Below are 21,403 nucleotides of genomic sequence, written 5' to 3'. Positions count from 1 at the left end.
GGGAAGTCTATAACATTAAAGAAATTCTCAAAAGGATCTAAGAACCAAGGCAGGTCAAAAACCAGAGTAGATAAGGGATCTGGCCTTCTCCCTCTGAGTCTCTGCAGTCCAGACATGTGTTCAATCTTATTCGGTATCTGCTTGTATCCCAGCATGCCCTGTGGCTCCTGGGGCTCTGACTGATGCACTCCCACCGACCAAACACCCTTCCAGCTCTCAAGGATACCACTTCACATTAGTAAAGTGCAGTACAGTGATTCTTCCCTTTCTACTGAATTGCTCTTAAAAGTTTTTGCTTGCATTCTCCTAAAAGGAATTTTGAAAAAGTGTTTACAACCTCACATCTAAAAATGGATATATAAAATTTTTATCAAGTTTAAATAGCTGCAGAAGATGTGTATTCTGGCATATTGTATGTACTTTAAATATATTTGAACCAAAACTTTAGAGTTTCAAATTTAGCTCATTCAGTATATGCAAATGTCTGACACATAATATAATTAGCAAAGTCAATCCTTCCAGTTGAACTTATCAGCCAGATCAAAGTTATTTTTCTCCAAGAAAAAGTGTTAGACTTTAATTCTTCTTTTAATGCTTATTTGTTTATTTTGAGAGAGAGAAGGGAGTTGGGGAGATAGACAATCCCAAGCAGACTATGCTCTGTCAGGGCAGAGCCCTACACAACGCTCAATCTCAGGAACCACGAGATCAAGACCTGAGCCGAAATCAAGAGTCGGATGCTTAACTGACTGAGCCACCCAGGCACCCCTAGACTTTAATTCTTGAAAAATTCACATCAATGTATTACCACATTCCTGTGATAATCTTCTTAGTTCTGAATTAAAATTCTTAGGTTTGTAGGCTTATAGTAGTAATCAAGGAAGTAAGTAGGCAGGAGAGAGAGAGAGATTGGCTACAGGTTAAAAAAAATAGCTCTGGTCATTATTCCTTCCTGCATACTCTTTGCTTTCCTCCCACTAGACTCACCCTCAGAGGCATTTGAGATGTGTCCTCTGGTGTGCTTTGTAGGTGGTTTTATACCCTAGGGCAGTTTACCACAGCTAAATGAAGTGTGGGGAAGAAGTGTTTTCTTTTGTCAAGGGGGAGAAGGGTTGTTGTGAAGGGAAGAAAACCAGAAAATGGTTAGAAGGAGAAGCATTCTCAAGTATGTCAGACATCTTTTTTTTTTTTTAAATAATTTTAGGTTTATAGAAGAGTGGCAAACATAGTCTAGAGAGGTTTCATGTACCCTTCACACAGCGTTAAGAATGCTGAACTCTTTCCAGCTCTGCCTGTAGCTCTAAAGTCCTGTCTCACTATGGTCTTCAGATCTGCTTTGCAGGGGAGAAGGCTAGAGGATCCGTAAGTGCTGCCAAGAAACTAGGGCATCTCTGTTCCCAACAGAGAATGTGTGGCTTGTGACCTGGCAACTGTTTTGGGGCCAAGTCAGACAAGAGATTCTCCTCCTCATAGAAAGCACATCTCAAAGTTAATAGCTTGGATCTATCCTAAACCAATAATTGATCTCTAGGCAGCTACTTATATACTACTGCTACCTTGAGAGCACATCACTACTGTGTAAGCCAGCCACCACCAAAAAGGAGGCAAAGGAAAGGAAGGATCAGTTCAGCCACTGGGTACATTGGGTAATACTAAATCGTTACCTATGCCACTTAGTCTTAGAGCAAACATGCCATCAAGGTTAATCTTTGTATAATTTCTCATCATACTGTTACCTTTACTCTAATTCCTGGCTTTCTGTCTCTTAGAGTAAACTGTTTCTACAAGCTTGTAAGCATTATTATTTCTGATGAAAATAAAGGTGTTTCTTCCTCCAAAGCAAAAACAAAAAAATCCAGCTTCTGCTTATGTTAACATCTCACACAACTGTGGTGTATTTATCAAAACTGAGAAGTTAACATTGGTACAGACTTTACAGAGTGGTACACATTTCACCAGTTTTCTAATGTCTTCCTAAACTCTTCAGTCAGTGACTGTATTTTGATCTTTTCTTGTCTTTCATGGCTCAGATGCTTTTGAGGCATACTTGTCAGGTATTTTGTAAAATCTCTATCATTTTGGGTCTGTCTGATGCTTCCTCATGGTTACACAGGGGTCATGCATTTTTAGGAAGAACACCCTGGAGGTGAAGTGTTCTCATTGCATCATATCAGGGATACATGATATCAACATGATTTGTTACTGGTGATGTTAACCTTGATTGCTAGGATATTTACTGTATGCCAGTTTTCCACACAAAAGTTACTATTTTTCCCTTTCCATTTTCTATTTGATGGCGTCACTAAGTACAGCCCGTACTCAAGTGGAGAGAAATTAAGCTCCACCTCCTGGAGGGAGGAGTATCAAAGCATGTGGATACATGTTAAAACCACCACAGTAATTAATACATATTTTGGGAGAGATTCTTTGAGGCTATTCAATGGTCCTGTTTCTTATTAAAGTTTGCCCACTAATTTTAGCATGCATCGGTGGGTCTTCTCCACGGCACTTATTACTGTGGCATTCTAATGGTGAGTTTCTAGTTCACTCATTCCTTCTTGGCTTCACTCCTATCCAAGTAACTATATAAGGAAAATTCATCCTTCTCCATTAATTTACTTATTTCATCATTTGTTTATATCACAACAGAATCATAGATATTTATTTTATTCTTTGGCTGATAAACCAATACTATTGTTATGTATTTTCTTTCTCAGTTTCTTCCAGTTAGCTGAGCAAATAACTTTGAAGAAAGATTTCCTTAAAGCTACCTATATCCACATATGCTCTGGAAATTCTTATGTGTTAAACATTATTATAAGGCTTAAAGATGTCACGTGTATAGTGCAGCCTAAATACCTGAGAAATAAGTTCTATAAGATGTTAAAGCAAAGACTACATGCTTACAACGTATGTTATATGTGATAGCTATCATGCTTTATTAGAAATAAGAACAACGGCAGATCACAGCTGTGAAGAAAAATGAAGACCGCTAACTAAATGCTATGTGTTAACCCCATTCGCTTGTTCATAAGATTCCTTAAAGCTAATCGAGCTCAACTCTGTAATTAATTAAGTGGCATTTCACTTCTTGAATGCTTACTCTGAACTTTTCAGCCTGTGTTGTAGGGGCTTTAGGTAGGTATTAAAATCTCTGCATCTTTGCCTGGGATCTTAATGTTTCCTCTCTTCCAAATATATTGCATTAGCAATTTCCTGCTTCGCTGCTCTTCCCTATAAAACGAGCTGTAAGGTTTCGTGGTCTTACTGCAGAGTTGAGTAACAGTACTTCCATTCCTCTTTATGAAAATCAGCCTTCTTTTTCTTGCCTGGTGTTTGCCTTAGCATGGTCACTCAGGCTTTGAAGATATGTAAATGGAAGCAGAGGAATTCAAAAAAACCACCCCATCAGCTGATGATAGCTCAGCTTCCCTGTAATTTCTCTTGACTCTGTGCTGACCACACATGCCCCTGATCTACACTGTGGGAAATGTCTGAGATGAGTAGCTGAGACTGAGTACACACATAAAGTAATTGAGGGAAAATTTTGGCTGTGCTTGGCTTTCACCCTGAATAATCTGGGCTTAAGAAGGAAACTTTCAGCCTTGAAGGTGGGTACCGTTGCCACCTGTTTCTTGAAAGAAGACAGTGCTTAAACTTCTGAGAAAGGAGTAAGATAATTAATTTTTTACCCAGTGAGGAACACTGGCTAAACAGGAATCATCCTAACTAGATTTGGATTAATGTGTCCAGTAAGTGAATGCCTTGCCTAACACCACCAAATTTATGTGTGTACACCTATTTAAGTAATTTTCAACATTTTTGAGTACAAAGGAACATTTTTAATGTCCCCTCATCTCTAAAATCTTCATAATAGCAGTTGTATTTTTAGGATGTTCTGAGAAAACACTTGAAGACAAAAGCTATTATGAATTTAGCAACACTCTGAAATAAATTTGTATTTTTCACCACAATATATACATACAGTGGAAAAATAATCAACTGTGTTTCTATGATACATAATATGTATTCAATATGTAAGTAACTCTTGGTTCACATATTGATTCTGGGACTCCCCACAATAAGCTTGGGGCCAGGATCAGAGCATGGTAGTCTGGCAACTGCAGATATTAAAGAAAGTTGATTTACAACTGACGAATGGATAAAGAAGATGTGGTTTATATATGCAATGGAATACTACTTGGCAATGAGAAAGAATGAAATCTGGCCATTTGTAGCAACATGGATGGAACCTGAGAGTATTATGCTAAGTGAAATAAGTCAGGCAGAGAAAGACAGATACCATATGTTTTCACTCATATGTGGATCCTGAGAAACATAACAGAAGACCAGGGGGGAGGGGAAGGGCGAAAAAAAGTTACAGAGAGGGAAGGAGGCAAACCATAAGAGACTCTTAAATACCGAGAACAAACTGAGGGTTGATGGGGGTTGGGGGAAAGGGGAAAGTGGGTGATGGGCATTGAGGAGGGCACCTGTTGGGATGAGCACGCGGTGTTGTATGAAAACCAATTTGACAATAAATTTTATATATACATATATACATATATATATATAATAAAAATGAAGTTGAATAAATGCTATGTCACTTAAAAAAAAGTTGATTCATTTAACTGTTATTACCAAGAGTTCTTACTTAATTAAGGATGGTAAGCAAAACAAGATTAAGCCTTAAGGACGGAAGCATATTCTCTCAGAAGATTAATTGATAAAAACAATACTTTATAATATCAAGTGACACACACACTTTTCAATGTTTAATCAGAATCCTACCAGGAAGCTTAACTCTTTTTGGAATCACTTGATACCTGGAAGTAGGGGGTTGAGTAAATTAAATTGTAGTTGGTCATGATAAGAACAAGGCTCATAATGGCCATTTGTAGAGTAGAGATTGCTCTGAAACAGTAATATTAAAATATGGCAGTGAAACCACTCTGATAATATTAGAATTAAATGAGTACAATTTCCTATGATAGTAATTTGGCAAAATTCATTGAAAACTTTAAATACCTTGGCACAGTAATTCTGTCTCTTGGAGATATGAAATGAATTTCAGCATTTTTTATGTTGTTAAGGAGTATAAAACAGTCTACACTTCCAACAACAGAGACATAGTTAAGCTGATAATCATCTTTTGACTGAATGGAACATTAAGCAGTCATTAAAATTATATTTACAAAGTATTCATTAGGTATAGAAATGTTATTTAAGAGGAAAATAGTATACCAAGCTGTACATATAATATGCCTGTGTAAATAAGTTTTCCCAGGTTTTTATAATAACCCTGAATGTCTTTTATAGTGAAAAATCAGCATGCCACAACTAAAGAACTAACGTCAGTGTATTCCTATGACAAATGTACTGTAGCAATGTATCTTTGCTGCACCCTAGCAAGAGGTCAGAAATTTCCTTTTTGAACCTTCCAATGCACGAATTGAGGAAGCTTGTTCTAGCTTTGGTCAGCTCTGAAGATTAGATTGTTCACTCTTCATTCTGATTCATCCATTCAGTTAAGGCCCATGCTAGGGCATTAAGGTGCATGGGTGAAGAAAATGAATGTGGCCTCTTCTTTGCAGGGTCGACTGAAAAGTGCATCCCAGCAATAAGCGGACATCTATTTCCACGCAATGTTTACCCAGTGATCCTAGGTCTACCCGTTTTGGTGCCACAAAGTATATAGAAAAATCTCTTGCTCAAAATAATTTTCAAATTTAAGAAAGCTATGACCATGCCTCCCCTGGGCTTCCTCCAGAAAAAACACCCTCTTTCCCTTCAATATTTCTTCAACTATATAGTTTTGGTTTCTCTTTAAATCCTGTTTGTCTTTCAGTTTTTCCATATTCTTCCTGGGGTATGGAATTCAGAATAATTTTAACAACTACTATTTACCTATTCTGCTCATTGTGTGACATACTTTCATTAACTGTTTTGTAAAAAAAAAAAAACAACCCACAGTTGATATTATTACCTTATGTTACTAGTGAGAAACTGATACAATGGTCAAGGACATTAATTCATTCTGCAATTGTTTAAGGAACTACTTTGTATTAGGCCTTCCTCAAAGAGATGGAGCTAAAATAGTGAATAAGGCAGATTGCATCCTTGCCTAATGAAGTTTATTATTCTAGAGCAGAAGTTAACCAACTATCACCCATGAGCCAAACTCAGCACTTGTCACCTGTTTTTGTAAATAAAGTTCTATTGGAACACAGACACACCCATTTGTTTACATATCATCAATGGCTCCTTTCCCCTTAATAGTAGAGTTGAGAAGTTCTGACAGAGACCCAGATGGACCTCAAAACCAAAAATATTTACCATATGGGCCACAAAGCCAAAAATATTTACTATTTGGCCTTTTAAAAAAAGTTTACTCATCCATGTTCTAGAAATTCGAGGATGTGTGGAATGGTGGTTAGGCATTGAAGGAGATTAAAAAAAAGTAAAGCGTTCTTTTTTTTAAAAAAGTTTTTTTTTTTTTTAACATTTATTCATTTTTGAGAGTGAGAGAGACAGAGTGTGAGCAGCGGAGGGTAGAGAGAGAGGGAGACACAGAATCTGAAGCAGGCTCCAGGCTCTGAGCTGTCAGCCGAGCCCAACACGGGGCTCAAACTCACAAACCCTGAGATCATGATCTGAGCTGAAGTTAGACGCTTGACCGACTGAGCCACCCAACTGCCCCCAGTAAAGAGTTCTTTGTCAGGTCGTGATGGATGCAGTGGAGAACAGTGAAGCAATAAAGGGAGAAAGGGTGTGCTGCAGTGAGATGTGTTGGTGTATGTGATGGAGACGGGGACTCTGTGAAGTGGTGACCTGGGAGTAGAGACCTGAAGGCATCTGGGGAGTACTGGGAACTGCAAAAACATTCTCAGGAGAGTGTCCCTAGGTTTGAGAAGAGAAACGAAGGGAGGAGAGTGGGAGGAGATGAGGTCTGAGAGAAGAGGGTCTGAGATAAAGTGGTGTGTGGTCTGCATGCCTTGGAGGCCATTTTACTTCTCCAGCTTTCCTGCTGCCTGATGTGAGAAGTCCTCAGAAGATTGGGGAGCTGATGGGTCCCCTGCAGTGATGCTCTGGTGGCTGCATTGAGGACAAACTGGGGAAGGGCAACAGCAGAAGCACTGAGTGGGCTTACTGCGGCAATGCAGGCCACAAGTAATGGTGGCTCAAACCAGTCACACAAGGAGTGAATGACAAAGCAGATACTGCAATCTCAGATCTTCCTCACTCCAGAGTCCAGGCCTGTCAAACATGGGTTTTAATCACAGAATCTGATACTTTAACTCTGGGTCATGCAAGGCAGCATATACCTGCAAAAGATCTAAATTCCCCATGAACTTTCTACATCGTGTCAGGAGGTTGGGTAACTCTAATAGATAAATCTGTAATAATAAGATAATTGCAGGGGCTGGTTGAATCCTGTGGGCAGTGCTCATTAGCTCTTTAAGTCAGAGCAGAGACACTCTTGATTAGCTAATTAAAACTGTGAAACACGCTTTCCAGGAAAAGGGGTCATATATGCAAGTACACAACATTTTACATATATTTTTTAGGGTGTTTACAACCTCTGACTCTAGGATTTAATGCTAAGAACCGATTCCTTTGGGTTTGTCTATGTCAGAGCACTGATGTGAAAGGTGAGAGTTTGAGCTTCAGCAATAAAGGAAGATGGCACTTCCCTGAGCAAGTGGGGAGATACTTAGGCACATGTGAACTTTAGGGCATCCCTTAAGTCACACAGAGCAAGTCACCTACAGGACTATTTGAGCCTGGATGTATCTCCTACTGTATAGAAATAAAATGAGATGTTTATTAATTATTTTTCAAAACAGAAATTTAATTTTATAAAATATTGTTCAATTTCTTTGGTACAAAAGTAAAAACAAATGTCTGTTGAATTTTTTTTTTAATTGAGTACAAAGTGATGTTACAGCTTCTTCTGAGCATCAAATGCCTTTGTTACATTTCTACTCCCATTTGTATTTTGTAAATGAAGAAATTGAAGTTGTTTTATAGGAAATCTAGATTCTTCTCCATTCATGGACTTGGCTAGAAATGGGAAAAAAAAAAAAAAAGCCCATCAGGCCTAAATGATGAACTTTCTCCTTCCTCCTTTATTACCTGACTGGAGTTGCACATCAGTGTTTGGCTTTTCCATGAGCAGATCAAACTAGTTTATTACCCTGGTGTGTATCTGGATTAAAAAGATCCAGATTGTAATTCTATTTCCGTAGACAATGCTTTTTATCTGACCCAATCCTAGCACTTCTTATCTAGAAGCAAAGATGTTTTTCTCATTGTTGGGTTACTTTGATAAGGAGATTTGAGGAAGAGAAAACCAGAACAAGAGTAATAGAATATTTCCTTGAGGCACACATAGAGACTATCTCATGTCTATGCACGTTCAAGAACAAGGGGCTTTTTTTTTCTTAGTTGGTGCTATTCTGTGACATACCTAACATATTTGACACTTGGAGTAGATAATTTTTTAACACAAGCTTTTCTCTGCGTGACAACATTATTTGCAGTAATTACCATGGAATAAAATTAGAGACCTATGGCTTTCATCTATAAGGATGGTACATAAGGCTCTACATGTAAGTGGCCTTGTGTCCAGCCATTGGTTTGGAACGGTTTCTGGTTGCCTGATGTTGATTGTAATATAACAAGATTCTGCCTTAAGAATGTTGCCACATTTGCCTTGAGTGAATCTATCATATAAGGTAGTTTTGTCAGCACTAAAAAGAAGGGAACCAAGACTTTGTTAAACTTATAGAATAGACTGTATGGAAAGTTTTGTGTGTGCTAGCTATTGAATATTTCATACATGTCTATAAGTGTGGAATAATTTGATGAGACATGGTTTCATTATCATTTGGTAATGAGGTTTTGGGGGAGTAGGTGTCACCCACCTTAACCTTCCTTTGTGACCATTACTTCTAATAACAAGAACTGGAGAGTGTGCTCAACCAAGTCAGTTCACAAACATTGGGTATTCAATGGTCACCCTTTGTTTCCATGTTTCCTTGGCTGTTTCTGTAAACCCAGCACGTATATGTATAGGTCTTTCGCTCTAAAATACTCAACTGAATCAACTGTAAAGTATCTTCACTTTTATCAGAAAACAGGGTCAACCTTACAATTGTGTCAGTTTGCCAGGAAGCAATGGTTAATTAAGACTTTATCAATGGGATTGAACTACAAAGATAAAAAAGACTTTGAGTTCAACAAAAATGAGAGCCTTCAGAAATTTATTAAGTATTAAGAGAAGATAATAGGAAATATATTGGCTTTAAGATTTCAAAATCAAGCTATGAAGTTCCTGTTCCTTTTATTTAGGATTTAGGTCTACTTTTGTAAGAAATTGTTAGTTTGGTTGAAGAGGTGAGCTGGACAACAGAAATGCATGGAAAACGCTAGGTGGCGCTGGAGGACTGTCATAATTGACCACAATTAGAGTCCTTTACAAATCACACCATTGTCAGAATCAAGAAGAGTGAAATTTTACATTAACAGTGATGCAAATGATCAGATTTCTTTCTCTTCTGACTATGGCTTCACTCACTAAAAACCTAAGTGCAATTTTGTCATGAGTGAAATAGAGTTTTTGCAGTGCTCACTGGGCAAGAACTTTCCAAAATAAATTACACTGGAAAAACAACATCCCTTTGTTTCGGATGCTCCCATTTTCAAATTTTGTTTAGCCTCAAAGTAATGGTCTTAGTTTGGTTAACAGTCATAAACTCTTTGTAATCCACACGAAAATGACTTGATAGTCACCTCTCCAGTGACTGTTTTCTTATTTTGTGCTTTTTTTTTTTTTTTAATTTAGAGGGTCACTGTAAATCTTGGAGCATAGCAGAGCACATGATGAAAGGTGAAGGCTGTTCCTTCACCCTCCATTTGCTCACGTTGTAAAAAAGAATGAAAAATGTCTGCTGCATAAGCTGATCTTTTTCATGTTTCATCTTCACTCTTCAACAGGAAAATCCACTTTATAATCATTCCACTGAGGGTTATTTTGTCCATTTTCATTGAAAGGTATCCACATTCTGGCAGTCAGTTAAGATTTGACAAAAGAGAAAAATAGTATGCAGGGTTAATTAACATTACATTTCTATTCTCTTTTTGAAAATGATAAAAGAAAGCATATACCTAGTTTTTCAATCAGCTTATTTGCCAGATTCCTCCACAATATCTGGAAAGGTTCTATCTCATTAATTCTAAAAACTTAAGACACAAGTTAAAAGTAGTGAACTTGATATTTAAAATATAAAAATACATAATCTAAAGATAAATAGCATCTTAGTTAATTGAAAGATCATTTTTCATAAAATTAACATGTGTCTAATATAATTCATCTTTTCTTTCTTCTGTTTTTTTTTTTTTTTTAGAGAAAGCGTGTGCTCAAGTAGTGGGGGAAGGGGCAGAGGCAGAGAAAGAATCTTCAGCAGGCTCCATGGACAGCACAGAGCCCAACTTGGGGTTTAGTCTCATGACCTCATGGTCATGATCATGACCTGAGCCAAAATCAAGAGTCTAAAGCTAAACCAAGTGAGCCACTCAGGCGCCCCTAGTTCATCTTACTTTGAATTATAGAAGCTAAAATCCAAAATGTTTACATTGCATATTCACAATTTGCCATGAAAACAACTGAAAGGCATTTAGTGTTATATAAAATGAAAGAAGTAATAAGTAATATACAGTTAAATTTAACATCGCAATTTCATATTTATCAAAGATAATTTTAAATATTAAAGCACTTTGGTTTTATACACAAATCCTCCAGATATCTCAACATAACCTCAAATTTTGGGACAGATGATTTAGGTTGTAAGCTACAGCCTGAGGGCATCCTGGGTGGGTACTTGATGTGCTGAATGAACTACTGGACTCCCTTAACTAGTTGGTTCTTCTTTAAAACTTTTTTGTTTTTATTTTTTACTGTTTATTTATTTTTGAGAGAGAGAGATCACAAGCAGGGTATGGACAAAGAGAGAGGGAGACACAGAATCTGAAACAGGCTTCAGCACAGAGCCTGATGCAGGGCTACTACCCTCAAAACAGGAGATCATGACCTGTGCTGAAGCTAGATGCTTAACCGACTGAGCCATCCAGGTGCCCCACAAGTTGGTTCTTCTTATTGGAGAATATATTTCTTTTATACCATCATGTGTTGCCATATAACTTTGCTTTCTTAATTTTTTTTCTTAGAGCCCATGACCAAAAGTAAAGCAAATAGGATTGCCAGATTTTTGTTGTTAGCTTTGAAAGATTCTATCATGTTGGGATACCTGTTACTAAATTATTCATTCAGATCCCTCATGGTGCCCCAGTGACCATGAGGGTTAAGAAAGCTTTCGAAATTCACAAGATTTTCCATACTGAGGAAGTAAACAGAACATCTTTTTAAAATTTCTGAGGTATGGAGTTCATATAGGCTCAGAAAGCACTTGCTTAATAAACTATTCTTTGTTTTGTTTTCTCAAGATCAGAAATCTGAGAGGAAGGTCTGGTGGTAGAAAGAAGTCCAGTCCAAAGAGGAACTATATTCCCAGAGAATATTTGTATCTTGATTTTCAGAAACTCAAACTTGTAAACCATTACTGTTGGAGTTAGTGGTATTTGATGAGTCCTTGGAGATGTGAAGGAATCAAAATCAAAGAGAGTTGTTTAAGAATGATGCACTTTGTTTTGCTGATATTTTAAGTTAAATGATCAAGCCAATTGTGACACTAGTAGTTCATATGTTATTAAAGAGGAAAAGAAGAGAATTAAAGAACTACAATTTCACTGAAAAACAAATTCAGCAAAACCTCATCAATTCTGAGTGAAGAGATTGCAAAACAGCTTTGCATTAGGTTTTGAGTGGGTCTGTATTTTTATCCAGCAAGCAACTTTGAAGGAAACAGGAAAGGGCTAGATTCTAGAGTCAGAGATTTAGATTCCAGCATTCTGGCATAAACTTGGACAGGTCAACCTCTTTAAGTATATTTTATCATAGTCTTATAAAAAGTATCCTACCCACATCCTATGGCTCTTGAGAGAATCAAAGATGATAATGTCTGATGAATGAAACAACTGTAGTATAAAGTCCTTTTCATCTATGCCTTCATCCCTTCATCATTTATTTATTCATTCTATCATATAATCATCTTTCATTAAATATCCTCATGTATGGTGATATTTTGTTTCTCATCTGATTTTTCATTGGTTCTAAAAGTGTTATTTGATGGATAGAATAAACAGAAAACTAAAAATGCTAAGCTTGGTCTAAGATAGTTTTTTTTAAAACATGGAGTGTATATAAAAGTACAGTTTTTGAATCTAATAGATCATGTAAGAGAGGCCATGATGTTGAGGTATATATGATAAGCCTAAAATCTAGAGTAACTACACATTAAAAAAAAGAGCACCAAAAGTTGAGATTAGGATTCTTCCTTGGTTAGTTTCTGAGAGGAGAAAAGCCCTTGGATTACATGAGGAATTTCCAGACAAGGATTACTACAATTAAAATGACAGGTAAAAATAATAAATGCCCTCTTTTCAGGAAATGGTCAATAAACTGTCTTAACTAAAGCAGAGGGATATATGAGAAAATACTAAAAGATACATTTTGGGTAGGACCATTTCTTGAAGATTCTTAAAGTTTAAAGCGAGAGTAGAAATTTGACATATAATTGAAATTATAATCAGGCAGAAGAGCTAGAAAAAGGGGTAGCGAATGGGTAAATATTAATCGATCATGTATTTTCAAATACTATAGGCACAGAATTGTATAAAAGCACTGATGGGGTTTTGCAGATGGAAAAGGAGATGTTGATTCTCTCTATTAAGACCTTTCAAAGTAGTTAGGAAGACGATTTAAACATAATAAGAAGTATCATTGAGGGCAAAATATGATAAAATGCCAACATGAGTAAGCTGGTACTCATGGATGGTATAGAGACTCAGGTAGAAGGAAATTAAAAGAGATGAAAGAACATCCTGAAAGACGGGTCTGTACTGTGTACACACTCTTGCTTTGTACATTTCTTTCTTGAATCTGCTCTATTCAGCTTCCCCCATATCCGCCCACTGAAACTCCTCTTGTTAAGGTCACCAAAGACTTCCTTATTTCTAAATTCAGTTGGCATTTCCAGTCTTACCTGACTTAACAAAGTGTTTGATTGGGTTGCCTTCTCCTCCTTCTTGGCTCCCTCCTACATTGGTGAGTACTTCTTCTCAGTCTGGTTTTCTGGCTCCACCCCACTCCTGACCTGTTAACAATGAAGTGCTTAAGGCGTCTTTTCTTCATCTACACTGATTCTCTTGACAATCCCATGTATTCATATATCTTTTATGTGCTGCTAATATCTAAGTAATATCCAATTTTATATTTTCATCCCAAACATTTCTTCTGAATTCCTGACTCCTAAGATTAATGTATTACATGGATATCTAGTATACATCTCAAGCTTAGCACATTAACATGTCTCAGACTCAGCTTTTGATTTCTCCTCTCCCTCTGCCTATCTTCTTCTTTCACAGTCTTCCTAATATTAATCTGGGTACTCAGGGCAAAAACCTTGGAGAGGGCAGTGTCTCTCACATTCTACATTGACTCTATCAGCAAGTTATGTCATCTCCCTTCAAAATACATCCAGAATTGGTTCACACCTCATCACTTCTATCACAATCCATGTCACCAAACCATCACTGCCTCTTGCTTGGATTATTCCACTAACTCCTAACTATTCTTTTCCCACTTCAGGCTGCTTTTGGTGTGGTAGCAGAATAATGCTGTTAAAAGGTGAGTCAGATATGTCACTCTTTTGCTCAGTGTAAGGGCATCCTGTAGGTGCTTAAGAAGCCAAGTCCTTCCAATGCCCTTCAGATGCTACTTGTCTTCCACCTCTGACCTTATCTCTTTGCTGTCTCTTCCTGCTCTCTTTTCCTCAGGCACACTGGCGTTCTTGTTGTTCCTAATACATGAGGTGTACTCCTGTCTCTGCTTTTTTCACTTGTCATTCCTTCTGCCTGGATAGTTTTTACTCCAAATAGCCATATGGTTCATTCTGTTACCTCTTTCACTCTTTACTGAATTGTCATCTCCTCATGAGGCTTTGACCTTAACTGCTACCACAAGTGGTTCAGATGTCATTCTGTGAGATAGGGTTTTTACATTCCAATCCACCACTTTCTAAGGTAAGGTTTCTCAAAGTGCATTCTTCTGACAGTGTTTATCAGAATCACCTGGATGGTTATTAAAATGCTTCCTTGTCAACATCAAAGCTTAGGCTAATAAATTGTAATAGCAAGTGGGGACCTGGTGATGTGCATTTTATTTTAGTAATCCGTCTAGGTGAAAACTAAGCAAACTAAGGTTTGGAAACTACTGTCTTAGGGTACCCTAGATAGATAGTAGCTCAAGGAATGCTTGGGGATGGGGCAGAGGAAGAAAGGTGGCATAGAAAAGGCTATAGGTATGGTTCCAGTGTTCTACACCCTATTTCACCAGAGAAGCTTTATGTTTCGTTTTGCTTGTCACGTTTCTGAGTGAGGGCTCTCTTGAAGAAATAGTCTCTTGGAAAAAAATATGCAAAAATAGCCCTGTTAATGGATGTGGAAAGATAAAAGAAGGGGTGTGTGTGCACAATGTAATAGGGCAAATACATTATTTATGAAATAATCTGGAGGTAGTATAAGGAATTGATCCATGTGGCAGGCAAATATTTATTGAGTATCTACTATGAGCTGGAAGTACACAGGTGAATAAGACATGGTGCACACCATTATGGTACTCACAGTAAAGAGGTTAGCTGGGGAAGACTACAGCCAGGGAAACCAACTGGAAAGTAGCTGGCCAGATATGCGATGATAGAGACATGGTCTACAGTGGCAAGCGGGCGGACAACATGGATACTCTGAAGGGTGACCTGACAAGGCCGTGTGCCCAACTGGTCTGTGAGATACGTACAAAACGATGAGAGCTAATTCTTTTCAGTGTGCAGAGAAAATGTGGGTGCCACTGATAAATTAGGTTAGCCGTGGCTAGGGACATGTGTCTCTGTTGGGGGGACGGGGGTGTTGGGAGTATCGGTGAGTTTATTCTTGAACATTGTGTGTCAGACATTTGAATGAAGATGCCCTCTGGTAGCTGAAGATATTGGAGTGCAGTTTAGGTCAAAGGGGAGAACTTGAAAGAGAATACTGACAGCCTGGGGAAAGTTGGTGGGAATAGCCAGCACCGGAAACAAGAAGGAACTGCCAAAGACAGGACAAAAACTCAGAAAGGATGGTTTTGCGGAAAATTGATGACATGAAAATTGAGAAAGGCCATTGATTCCAGTGCTATGTAGGCTACAGGTTACCTTAGGGTCCTATTAATGCAGGGAGGGAGACACAATTCAAGGGCGTTTAGTGAGGTCTGAGAGATCATGAATGAAGAACCATTGGTGTCTATCCTGTCAGGAGATTAACTGTGACAGGAAAAAGTGCTAGACTTTTTCCTTGACCAAAGGTCTCCCAGTTCTACTTTCTGCCAAAAAGATTCATTCAGAAGCCCAGACCATAAGGCCTCGTGTCCTGTTTTTCTATGGGTTAACCCCATTTTCCAGGTCCAGAATTGGTAGTATTATGATGATGGTGTTTATGTTCTTTTCTTGAACCCTCCTCTCTCCATCCCCTGCCCTCTTTCACCTGGTCCCAAAAACAGAGTGGATAAGGCCTCTGTCCACTCCATCCTCCTCTCCTGCCTCCTGGCCCCCGCTTGACTGCATACTTCACATCCATCAGTTATACGATCCTTAGAGCTGCCAACACACAACTGTATGTCTCAACTTGGGGCCTCTGCACCTTCTTTCCTTTGTTTCTGATCAGAATAAATTTTGGGGTAAGATAGTAATAAGAGGTGAAACAACAGAAATGTGAGATAGGATTTGGGGTATACCTGTGCAGGATGAAGCTAGAATTTAGGGACATCTGGGGACTTTTTGGTACCAAGGCTCAGTTGGCTCTGGAAGTGAGGGCAGTTAATAAATCAGTCCCTGAGTAATACATTCAAGCTAGGTTATTCATTCCGCCCCTGATTCTGAGAAGAGTCTCTGAGTGTGCTTTGGGTGAAGCATCTTACGTCTTCTGGCCTAAGCCTCCCACACTGGTCTTCCTTTTGCTCATTTTATTGCACTGAGCTTTGCCTCAAAACCTTCTCCAATTATGCACTGTTTGCATACTTCACAGAGGAAGACTTGTTATTCCAGAATCTCTGGTATGCTTTCTTGCAAGAGGTGCACTAGGCTGTTTTCTGGGCACTGTATTTTCTAAGTGTGGCTCAACATTCAACTTAATCCAGTCTAAGGTAAGGCAAGGAGTACAAAACTGAATGACATAGTCCAGTAGAAAAGACAAATGTATAAACAGCATGATGTAATTGATTTAGTAATATGTTTTAGTGCACAAATCTCTGAGAAAAGTTGGGAGGATGGGAGGTGATCTCTGAGCAGAGGTTTATAGGAATATTTAGGAGTTCATCTAGAGGTTGGGTTGAGAGGATTCAAAGCAAAGGAAAAAAGGTGCAGAGGCCCCAAGTTGAGACATACAGTTGTGTGTTGGCAGCTCTAAGGATCTTATAACTGATGGATGTGAAGTATGCAGTCAAAGGGGGGCCAGGAGGCAGGAGAGGAGGATAAAGGAGTGGACAGAGGCAAGCTCAAAGCAGTGTTCTGTGCCTCAGTAAGGAATTTGACTTGCTTCTGTAAGCAGTGGGAAGCCCTGAAGAGATTTAAACAAGTGTGTGATATGCACACATTTTTGTTTTAGTTCTGTCATCTAGGTGGCACTGAGGAGGATATATGTATGGAGGTAGACGCTGAAAAGAGGGAGGTCAGTTAGAAGACCATTGTTGTAGACCAGATAACTGACAATATGAGCCTCAGTCAGTAGCAGAACAGAGAAGAGAGGAGATATAATTAGGTGAAAAGTTGAGAGGTATTAGTAATTTTACTTTTGATGTGTAGGAAAAAAAGAAGGCTTAAGGGAATCTGATACCTTTATTTTCCAGTATACTAATGGTGTCAACTAATTAGTCAACTTTGGCTGCAAAACAAATAACACCAATATTTTGATAGTTAAATAATAAACATTTATTGCTCACTTTTGGATTTGTGGGACTACAAGTCAGCTTTGGTGGCTGTAGTCCAGATCACAGGTCAGGTTCCAGTCTGTTCCATGTGGTTTTTCATTTTAGGACCCACACTGAAGGATTCAGTTTCTACCTGGTGTGTACTGTTTTCCTGTTGGCTAGAAGAACAAGTTGCAAACATATTATACCTCTTGGAGACTCTGATTAGGATTGAAAAGAATCCTAAAGAAGGATTTCCTAGGAAGGAAGGAGGAAGGAAGGAAGGAGGAAGGAAGGAAGGAAGGAAAGTAGGAAGGGAGAAGGAAAGAAAGAGAGAGAGGGAGAGAGATAAGAAAGGAAAGAAAGAAAGAAAGAAAGAAAGAAAGAAGGAAAGAAAGAAAGAAAGAAAGAAAGAAAGAAAGAAAAGAAAGAAAGAAAGAAAGAAAAGAAAGAAAGAAAGAAAGAAAGAAAGAAAGAAAGAAAGAAAGAAAGAAAGAAAGAAAGAAAGAAATTTTGCATATATGGGGAGGAAGACTCTCCCATTCCACTATGAGGTCACTTAGCAAAGGGCATGGGCTTAATCCTATTACAAGTAGAGAACTCCAGAATCTGTCACACCAGCCAACAGAATATGTGTGTAATGTAATGGTATATAATGTATTCAGTTTTAGACATATTAATTCTAAGGGTCTCTGGGACATCTAAGTGGACGTACAGACAACCAGATAGGTGGGTCAAGAAAAATACGAGAGCCAGATTTATGAACTAGTTGGTCATTGGGTGGGAGTAGTAAATAAACCCATGGGAATAGATAGGATTGCCTGGTCAAAGTGAAAACAGAAAGAGTTACTGATGGAGCCCTGAGAAGTGCCAGTGTTTAGTGTATGCAGATGAGCATGTAGATGATCTGAGAAGGAATGGTTAGAGGATTAGCTGAAAGATCTGAAGAGAGAATGGAGATACTGAACCGGAAATAGAGAAGAGAATTACAAAAGGAGGGAGAGAATGAATGGTCCAGGGACTCTCAGGTTTATTTTAAGAGATGGAAAACTGGAGTGTGAGGAAGTAGACCTTCTTATCTCACCTGACAAGTTTCCTTTCAAAACTAAATTACAAATAGATGCTCACAGAATCACTAGGGAAACAGTGGGATAACATAAGTAAAACCTAGGACATAGTTCCTGGCATGTGCCTAGCACTCCCTAAATGGGTAGTCATTATTATCCTATTGAAAGCTGTAGACCTTTGAGAAACTACCCCACCCCCAGTTTAAAACACAAAATTTGATGTTACACCATTTTGCTTTGAGTTTTATCAAAAGCATCTTATTATTAGAGCTAGAAGCAGCAGAAATATGTAAGAGTATGTGATTTTTATGGCATCGCCCTTGAAGTTAATTATGGTGAAACTCTGGTGTAGCTGTTTTCATTAATTTGATGGTACAAAGGGAAATTGAGGGGGTTGTTGCATCCCTGTTATATCTCCTTTTTTAAAAGATGTCTAATCCAACTCATTCTTATCACAATGATATTTGGTTGGAGCAGCTTTGCTCCCTGCCTGTATAAGTCATATTGTTTTAAGTTCTGTTTTCATATTGCCCAATCAGGATAAAAGCTGGAAAGACATGTGTTTCAAAATAGCCATGTACTTTAGATTATAGAAATGAAATATGCATTTGCAGACTTGTTTCAGTGTTCAGGTAACCACAGGGCTTGCAGGCTTTGTCCTCATAATTTCTTCCATCTCTGTGTGGTTCAGAGCCCCAGTGTTCTTTCTGGCTGAAAACATATACTGTGTTTCACGTTGTTAACAGAACATTGGTTATCAAGTTCTTTGTCTTTAATGATTTTGTTTTAGGGAACTGTCAATTAATAATCCCTGGGGGGCTACCATGAAGAATTTTTGTAACTAGATTATAATGCAAAGGTTTGCTTAGTCACAGTATTTTTAAAAATTTTAGTTATGATTTTTGGGCGATGACACCAATCTTCCCATCTTTTATATTCAACTACCTTTTTAATGCTGACTTTCTTCAATTTCTCTTATTGTATTCATTCTTTTTTTAAAGTTTGTGAGTATAATTAAAACTACCCTACCTTTGAGAACCCTCTGTTCTCACCTAGCAGAATAAATGAAATATGGATACAAAGACTGAGCATATAAATTACCTCTAAAAAAGAAAATGCCTTCCACAGAAAGCTTTTTGATTCTCTTTAATTTTTTTTTTTTTATTTCAGAGCCTGACGGTTATTTTTTCTCTCTAGTCCAGTGATCTTGTTATTAAAGCATTCTTGTAAAGGTAATTTAGCACACATGCCTCATAGTTATTAACCAAGTTCTACTACATTCAAATACCAAATCACTTTGTAAATGATACTTCTTTCCTTCCACTAGCAAAATAGCTTGGGGCGTGGAAGGGCCAGGGAGTTTCTTAGTTGTCCAGAGTGATATTTTAAAATTCTACAAAAGTTAGTAGAAATGGTTTTTGGTTCTTTTAAACAAATAATGATAAGTCTAATAGAGATGCCATTTTGATTGCACATTGTTATACATCAATGACATTAAAAACATGCAGAACAATTTATTTGAAAAAAATGATGTAATTAATACAATAACATCAACCCTTGACTTAGAAAAAACATTATGAGAATGGGTACAGAAGAAATGCACAAAAAAGCTCTCACACAAACCCATTTGCCTAAAATCTTTGCAATGCACTGAAGAGAATATATTCTTTTAAATTGTTAATATTTTTGAAAATCATAATGCTGTATACAGTTGTTATTTGTGAAGTAGGTTTTTAAAACCAGAGATGACTTTACATTTCTTTAGTCATACAAAAATAGAATAAACACATTTTACACATCATCTAATCCTACTTCTTTATTATATAGGAGAGGGTGTTGAGGCCAGAGGAATCTTCAGGCATTTGCCCAAGGTCATCAACATGCAAATACCAGGTTATACTGAGGTCAAGGCAGAAGGATAATGCATGCTTTGTAAGTGTTTTGGCACTGTTAGGGAAAAAAATAGATACAATGCAGTTACTATGTACAAAGCGATATAATTTGGCCTGAAGCTTAAGCAAGACCACAGCTGGGTGCTTCATAACAACAGTTTTCTGGTTTTATTTGGATTTTGGGTAAATGATGATATTTATGCATTTTAAGACAGGTTCATTTTAGGACACAGTTTTGTAGAACTCAAAGTTAATATCTTTCTTTTCCCCAGCTGCAAGATAATTCAAACTTTCAACTCCTGCCCTTTCTTTCCCCCTCAGAAAAAGAGCCATACAGGTAAACCAAACCAAATCAACCAAAACAACAAATTACAGTTAGTTAACAGAATAATCAGTGTATCTCAGGTGAATTCTAATTTTAATTTCTTCTGGTTTTCATTTTCAGGAAAAAAGTTTTAATATCACTGCTTCTTTTCTGTTAGCTCATTTTAATTATTTTAAAAGATATATTTCTTGGAGAAGAATATATATTATTACTTTATACTATTCATTTCAGATTGAATCAAGTAGACTTGGGGAAAAGCAGAAGACAGAGGACTTGGTTTTACCATGGTTATCATTCATGCTGAGTTCATATGTGTATTAAATTGCCTCACACACAAAACTGTGAGAGTGATTTCTGAAAGGATTCTCAACATAAACTTTTCAGAGTAAAATCTGAAAAAATTGGCACAAATACTCTTTAAGGATAATCACACTTTTGTTCTATCTAGGGCTGATTGTAGATGTATTCTAAGAGTGCATTTTAGAGTAAGGTAATCCTTTAAACAGAAGAATGTATGCAAATCATGTCCTTATCGTTTTTACTTCTTTTTAAAGCAAATGATTAGGAGAGAAGGAGGGTGAATGAGCCATCCTTGTCTCCTATTGCCTCCCCATCCCCCCAATATTATGCCATTAAAATTGGAGAGGTTTAGCAGAAACAAAAAATAAGTTTTACTTGGCTTAGTGTCCTTTTATAATTGAGTACTACAGGAAATGAAGATTCTAGCAAAGATACAAAAAATGACAATCCACTGCTGTTTCATATCTCAGGCCAAGTGTCTCATAGGATCCGGTAAGAGTTGAATGTCTGGGCAGAAGGTCTCAGGTTATTACCATAAAAAGCTCTTTGGCTCCCTCTGTCACAGAACAAAGTGTCAGACCAGTTCCCATTACTAGGTGCCTGTGGTGCTTTTCTTAAATAATCAGTCCCATTCAGACAGAGATTTTAAGGTCCTTGATCGTCTATTTCATAAGCAGTAATTTTGAAGGCTAAATGGCACTAG

At 37.6% G+C, this 21,403-nt stretch overlaps 1 protein-coding gene across 8 annotated transcripts in view; it reads left to right on the top strand.

Moving 5' to 3' along the window:
- Positions 1 to 21,403, top strand: part of NXPH1 (neurexophilin 1) — a 428,911-nt gene that overhangs the window by 115,871 nt on the left and 291,637 nt on the right. For all 8 annotated transcript variants that reach the window (XM_053220330.1, XM_053220331.1, XM_053220329.1 and 5 more), the window contains one exon: positions 5,595 to 5,690. The gene's annotated coding sequence lies outside the window, so the exon portion shown is untranslated. The remainder of the gene's footprint in view (positions 1 to 5,594; positions 5,691 to 21,403) is intronic.

Source organism: Acinonyx jubatus, chromosome A2, assembly GCF_027475565.1.
Source record: "Acinonyx jubatus isolate Ajub_Pintada_27869175 chromosome A2, VMU_Ajub_asm_v1.0, whole genome shotgun sequence".
Lineage (NCBI taxonomy): Eukaryota > Metazoa > Chordata > Mammalia > Carnivora > Felidae > Acinonyx > Acinonyx jubatus.
The sequence above is the reverse complement of the archived record's forward strand: the minus strand, read 5'-3'. Positions and strand labels throughout refer to the sequence as shown.